Source organism: Ursus maritimus, assembly GCF_017311325.1.
Source record: "Ursus maritimus isolate PB19 chromosome X unlocalized genomic scaffold, ASM1731132v1 scaffold_X1, whole genome shotgun sequence".
NCBI lineage: Eukaryota > Metazoa > Chordata > Mammalia > Carnivora > Ursidae > Ursus > Ursus maritimus.
The window spans coordinates 115,280,510-115,288,065 of NW_024423319.1; positions in this window are offsets into that span (position 1 = coordinate 115,280,510).

The window sequence follows — 7,556 nt, forward strand, 5'->3', positions numbered from 1 at the left end:
CTGGGGTCATGAGGAGTGACCCATTATATACTTTCAAGTTGGGAGGGGGTTAGGGAGAGCGTGAACCTCCCAGATATTTTGGAAACAAGGTTTCCAGGATCTTGAGGAGGGTAGCTGTTGTTGGGAAAAGGTCATTTATTACTGTTTAGTTTCCCAAACATCAGTACCACACAAAAAATCAGAGAAATCTAGGCTAGAACTATATATAAGTGGTAACAAATCCACCAAAATGCTTCAGTGACCACTATTTTCTGGGATAAAAAAGTTTTACGCAACCCCTTTATAAGACTCAACTGAAAAAAACTTAAGAGTGCAAAAGGGCATTATTCAGTAAAATATGTCCCACGTTGGGCAAAGGTATTTTAATGCTAGGACGGCTTTCACGGTATGAGAACACAAAGGCAAATTTCATTTCTTCTGGCTTTATGTGTCAGACATTGCTTTCAGCACAACTCAATTTCATTTGACCCATTAAGTCAGTGACTACATACCCACTTCTACCATATACATCGTGTATACAGAGCAAGGCAATTTATGGGCCTAGACTCCCGCCACCGAAGACCACTATTTTCTAACACCTGCCTGTGCAGTGGCTCCCTGCGAAGGAGCCACTGCCTCCACACTGCCTTACTAGGTGGATCACTTCCCTTAGTGCCCATTCTGGGTTGTAATAACTGGCCTGCTTTTCTTCCCCCAGACATTTTTCTATTACAACTGAGGCCATTTAATGCCTCTTACCGGGTCAGCTTCATTTTAGAGCAGTGGTTCTCAACAGGAGTGATTCTGTCCCCCAGGGATGTTTGGCAATATTTGGAGACATTTTGGATCATCACAGCTTGGCAGGGGCTGGAGGTGCTGTAGGCATCCAGTGTGTCAAGGCTAGGGATGCTGCTAAACATTCTACGAAGTCACAGGTCAGCCCCCGCATCAAAGAGCTATCCGGTCCCCAATCTCATTGGCGCCAAGATTGAAACTCTGAGTTGCGGTTAGTGATGACTTTTTTTTCCTATTCACGGGGAATTTAGTATCTTTTGTTTGGTGGGGAAGTTAATACAATCTCAGGTTAATCTGGGTTCTGACCTTGTTCTTACCTTGCCCTAATTCTAATGCTGGGGTTCCTGTGCACACCTCTCTACCTTGGTATCCCAGGTATCTTGCTTCTGGGTAGTCCCTACATGCCCGGACCCTGCCAGACATACCACTCAGAACCGAAGCTCTGAGATCTCAAACCAGGATCCTGCCTCTGATTCACAGGCAGCATGAGCCCAGGCTGATGTCCTTCCTGCTCCTTCTGGCCAACCTCCTGCTCATAGCTGACTGGCCCCTGCACATCACCTAACCCTGTCTGGCACTCACTGCTAGCCCACCTGCCTGCCCACCTTTCCCAACCTCTTGCCCCCACGCTCCTGCTATTTGCTTCAATTTCTGATGCTACCTTTCTGGGGTCTCCCAGATGTTCAGCTCTCTGAACTTCTCCTCATATAGTTAGGCATGGTCTGGTCCAAACTTCTGTCCTTTCCCAGTCCAGAAGTCTAGTTTCTAATAACTTGCTTGCCTAGTCTAGTCCTTCCAATTGCCTGATGACTGCTTGTTCTGATCCGTGAGAAAGATCCAGCTATATGCTGAGTAATGCCACAATAGGCACTAAAATTGTAGAAAAGAAATTCCTTAACTGGATGATGACTGATTTTATGTAGGTACAACGGCAGCCAGGCGAGCCCTTTGGCTGCATTTTTAAATGTTCCCATTTTTTTGATTGGGTTTTTAAACTTGTTTGTCATTTCTGTTTTTGGTTTGTTTTTTCAATTATGGTGCAGGGGATCAGAATATGCCACCTCCAAATAAATTACTTTGGCATAACACTTTGCGCTGAAGAAAATTGAGAAACAGCAGATGCCAAAAAAGTCTCTCTGCCTTCCGCCCATTTGCCTCAAAGCAGAACATAAAATTCCATTTGTAAAGGTGTCTCTCTTGTACCAGGAAGAAGAGGATAATTCTTAGATTCCTAAGCACCAGGGACAACCCTAGCCTCCTATCCACCCAGAGATGAGAGGAATCTATCCATAACAAACTTCACTAACTAACTATTATCTTCCAGTAGTTTTCCCCCATGTATTTACTTTACCATGGCTTGTCACCCCTAAAAGCCTAAGCCTTTTTTCCTTTTGTCTTGTTACCTCTCTGCAAATTTATTGCTCTTGTTAAGATGCCATAACCACCACTTTGAGTTATCACTGAATTTCTTCCACATATATGCACTACAGACTCAGTTTTTATCTTGTTAACTTATCTTTTGTCAGTTTAATTTCCAGGGACCCAACTTCAGAACTTAGAAGGTAGAAGAAAAGTTTTTTTTTTTCCTTCCCTTACAATAGACACAATTGAAAAGTTGGCCCTGGTATGTTTAGGACTTTTTAAGAGCCCATTTTGAAGCTTATAGTCTCAAGCAAAAGAAGAGAGGGTCATCAAAAGCCAAGAAGGAAAAGTAGGGGAAATAATGACTAAATGCAATGTAGTGTCCTAGATGGGATCCTGGAACAGAAAGAGAACATTATGGAAAAACTGGTGACATTCAAATAAAGTCTGAGGCTTGGTTAAATTATAATGCACCAATTTCAGCTTCTTCATTTGGACAAATATGCCACAGTTATGAAAGATACTGTGGGGAAACTGTGTAAGGGGTTAAAAAAATAAACACAAAGAGGATATTTGGGGAATTTTTATGCTGTGAAGAAACCCTTCAAAAAAGCACAAGGACATGGTTTTTGTTTTGTTTTTAAAAGGATGTGATTCCAAGGCCACTTCTGTTTCCTCCCCTGTCCAGACACCATCCCTTAGGTCAAGAGGGTGAGGTAAGCGTTTTCCAGGCAAAACATACGGTTGGTCCCCACATTCTTCCTAGTTCAGAATGGTTTGAAACAGATGTTTCCATGCAACCATTTGAGGACAGAATCCGCTTCCCTGCTGAGAAACTCACACCTACCCTCGTGTGTATTTGTTAATTTCTTTCGAATACATCACTTCCTATTGTAGCCATAGTCTTCCAATCACAAACATATGAAGTCCTGGCCTCAGCTGCCTCACAGACGTGTGCACTGTTATTAGAACGGGTTGGCCAGACCCCTAGATGAAGAGAAATGTGAATCTGACTCCCTGGCATTTTCAGTATGAGTGAATTCACTCACATAAGCAAGTGCTCCCTATACTCAAACATGATTTTTCCATTTATTCTCGATGGATGGCCACCTTTGGAAAGTTTACCACTGCAGGGGCAGGTACAGATACATTTGGCAAACCCATTAGAGAGAAACTATAGTGAAGCCCCTCCCCCGTGTGACCTCCAAATTGTCAAACAATGTGTTCAACATGATATCTCCTAGTTGTGACATTTTTTTGGCAGCTAGGGAGAGACCAAGCATAATTTTTCAGAGAGTAAATCTTCCAGCAAGTAAATAATTACTGAAGGTTTTCCCTAAGGTATTTTCTAAAGTAATGTGAGTAAGTGTAGTTAAGGGTGTTTTGAACATGTCGTCTCTCTGCAGAATAATAAGGAGAATATTTAAGAATCTGTTGCTGTTTTGTGCAGTATGGGTTTGCTCCCTTCAAGAAAGACAGTGACGAGGCTTTTAAAATGGAGGATCTGATTTTCATTCAAGATTATGCCTGTTTTAAAAGCATTTGTTTTTGCCAATATTCAAATAATATTAAAGAAATGAAACTAATCCATATAGCCAGTGTTTCCCTTGTAAGAAAAAAGGGCCAACCTTCTATAAGTAGATTAATAAATAAATAAATACATAAATAAACCTTGGTTCGGAATGAAATCACTGACGATGCAATTATTAGTGAGAACCGAAATGATAAAGAAAAATAATAATAATATGCTAATTTGCTTCCTTTATAGATCATGTTGTTCTTATGCTGTGAAAAACATTCCTATTCTTTATCCACTCGTCTTTGCCAGGCTGCTAGCATGCAGATACCATGCAGCCAGACATGGAAGGTTAACTTCCATTTTCTAGTTCCATGATGTCCCCAGGACCTTATGGGATATAGCGTTTGTGGGATGTGTAAGTAACAAGGCTGAGGTCTTTGATTTCCCTATAGAGTTCCAGAACCCTCTCCTTGGGGCTATTTCAGCATTTGGCATCACAAGCCCTAGGGACCAAGGGAATGGGAGCTGTCTCCATAAGAATGCCCATAATAAGTAGTTATTGGCATTTTCAATTATACAGTATCAATACTACACTCCTGAGTTTCTCAGCCTTAGCACTATTGACATTTGGCGTCAGAGTATTCTTTGCTATGAGGGCTGTCTGGTGCATTGTAGGATATTTAACATCCCTGGCCTCTACCTACTAGATAGCGTTAGGTCGCGGCAACCAAACTGTCTCCAGACATTGCTCAATGTCCCTTGGGAGTCCCACCAATCCACTCCCCCTTCCCCGCCCCCACCTTTGAGAATCACTGCTGTAGTCAACAAGGCAGGAACTGCTGACCCAGAGCAGCTCAGGAAAGAGGACAAAATGATAAAATACAAAGAACGGTGCTTCGGGTTTAAAGTCTTTAAAAGGCCCATCTATTACTGTCTACTCTGTGGCTTTTGGTACATTTACAATGTTGTGCAACCATCACCTCTATCTAATTCCAGAGCATTTTCATCACCACAAAAACCCTGTACCCATGAAGCAGCCATTCACTTTGCCCCCTCCCCAGTCCCCGACAACCACCATCTTCTTTCTGCCTGTCTATGGATTTACTTATTCCGGACATGTCATATCAATGGAATCATACAATGTGTGGCCTTTTGTATCTGGCTTCTCTCACTTAATATAATCTTTTCAAGGTTCATCCATGTTGTAGCACGCAGCAGGACCTCATTCCCTTTTACTGCCAAATACTTTCATTGTATGACTAGGACCACAATTCGTTTATCCGTTCATCCACTGAAGGACACTTGGGTGGTTTCCACCTTTTGGCTAATGTGAATAGTGCCACTATGAACATGCACGTACAAGTTTCTGTTTAAACACCTGTTTTCAATTCTTTTGAACACATACCTAGGGGTGGAATTGCTGGGTTACATGGTGATTCTATGAAGACTAACCCATTTTTAATCCGGAAATCTAAAGTGGTTAGTGTTTTCAATGATTATTTAAAAAATCCACCAGCGACCAGACTTAACACCAGTGATAGCTTTGAAAGGCTTTAGAATAAGCCTTGTTAACCTTGGGTTTCAAATGGTCTTGAGCAATCTCTGGCTGGGTTTCAGAAGACCTGAAAACCTCTAGAAATGTATCAATTTTGTGTGTCCAAACATGAATTTTGCTAGGGAGAAGGTTATTAGTTGTCAGTAGAATCCCAGAGGTGTCCATGACCCTCCCAACCTAGAAGCCTCTATATCAGAAAGATCATTCAGTTGCTTGAAGAAAGAAACAGTGTAGTTAAATATATTATGATTTCATTTGTCAATTATACTTCAATGAAGCTGAAAAATAAAAAACAGCATGGAACTCCTAGTTTCAAGATTGGGAGTGGTGTGATTCTTGGCAAACATCAACATTTCTGAGCCTTCCCATCTGAAAAATGGTTCCCAGCATTCATCTGCCCAACCCCCCAACATCATCCATTGATTCTCAAAACTGCTGCCTAGGTGATCTTTTCATACTGCCAATTTGGTCAAGCCACCCTTTCCAGAAACACTTCAATGGCACCTCTTTGTTCTCTGCATAAAAGCCAAAATGTTAGTGGAGACTACAATATATTCTCACCTCTTCTTTCCATTCTGTCATTATCTCCCATCAGCCTCCCTCCTTTTCAGAGCTGTTTCCCATTTCTGCAACATGTCAAGCTCCCTCCTGCCTCAGGACCTTTGCACATGCTGGTCCTGCTGCCTGGAACACTCTCTATTACCACTTCCTCCACCTGCTCACACCTATTGACCCTTGAGGTTCTAAGACAAACATTAGGTCCTCAGGAACACTGTATCTTGACCTCCCACCCACAGATTAAGCCACCTGCCCCTACTGTGGCTCTCATGGCACTTACAATTGTATATTTACAGTTACCTGATGAGTGGATTATAGTTTGTCTCATTCAGAACAGAAATTCCAAAAGGGCAAAGACCTTGTTTCTGCTCACCATTGTACTGCCAGCACATTACAGGGTACGGACCCATGTAGTTCCTGAGTAAAACAATGCTAAATTCATCTATAATGCTAAATATGCAAAATTCTGACACTAAATTTACCTAAAGGAGATTAAAAAAAAATTGAGAACCTTTACAAGTAGATCTCAAAGTGTGGTCCCCAGATACCTGGGTGTCTCCAAGACCCTTTCAAGGGTTCTGTGAAGTCAAAACTCTTCTCATAATGCCTCAAAGATGTTATTTGTCTTTCTCACCATGCTGATATTTGCATTAGTGCTACAAAGCAGTAGGGAGTAGAAGTCCGGGTACCTGCAAGTGAACCCAAAGGCGCTGGCGCCATGCTGTACTCGTGGGCACTGTGTCCTTCACCCCCGCGTGCTTGCAGAAAACACAGATGTCGGTAACATTAATACTTCCACTACCTTTCAACCCTTGAGTACACATCTTCTCAAATTCTGTGTGACAAAGTGAGAAGTATGTCTAAAGCCTTTCTGCTGCCTACCAGTGTTCATATGTTGTCTCAAGGAAAAGCACTCGGTGACTGTTTGGGGCGTCTGGGTGGCTCAGTCAGTGAAGCGTCTGCCTTCAGCTCGGGTCATGATCCCAGAGTGCTGGAATCGAGCCCCACGTCGGTCAGTCGGGCTCCCTGCTCAGCGGGGAGTCTGCTTTTCCCTTTGCCCCTCACCCCACTTGTACTCTCTCTTGCTCTCTTTCTCTCAAATAAATAAAATCTTAAAAGAAGAGGGAAGGAAAGGAAAGGAAAGAGAAAAGAACAGAACTCAGGGGCGCCTGGGTGGCACAGCGGTTAAGCGTCTGCCTTCGGCTCAGGGCGTGATCCCGGCGTTATGGGATCGAGTCCCACATCAGGCTCCTCTGCTGGGAGCCTGCCTTCTTCCTCTCCCACTCCCCCTGCTTGTGTTCCCTCTCTCGCTGGCTGTCTCTATCTCTGTCGAATAAATAAATAAAATCTTTAAAAAAAAAAAAAAAAAAAAAGAACAGAACTCAGTGACTGTTTGAAGTGCCAATATTTGAGTTGCCAGGTAAACTAGCTGCTGTTTTCACGTGATACCATTTTAACTTGAAAGGCTAACTGACAACCAGGGATTTTAGAGTTGAGTATTAGGCAGACATTTTCTCAAAAATGAACAAAATGGGCTTATCAGTTTGAGGAAAACAATTGACAGTATTTGCTGCCAATAATAAAATTTGAGTTTGAGTTTTCAAGTGACAATTACAATTTTAGAAAACTTGAATATGCACCCATGGGCTTGACAGCGTCACATCACTTAAAGACTTCTCTGAGGGGATTGGTGGTATTAATGAGTGTGATTTTACTTTACATCATATAAGGAAGATCTGCATAACTCAATGAAACAATATTCCCTCATAATCAACACATGACATTATA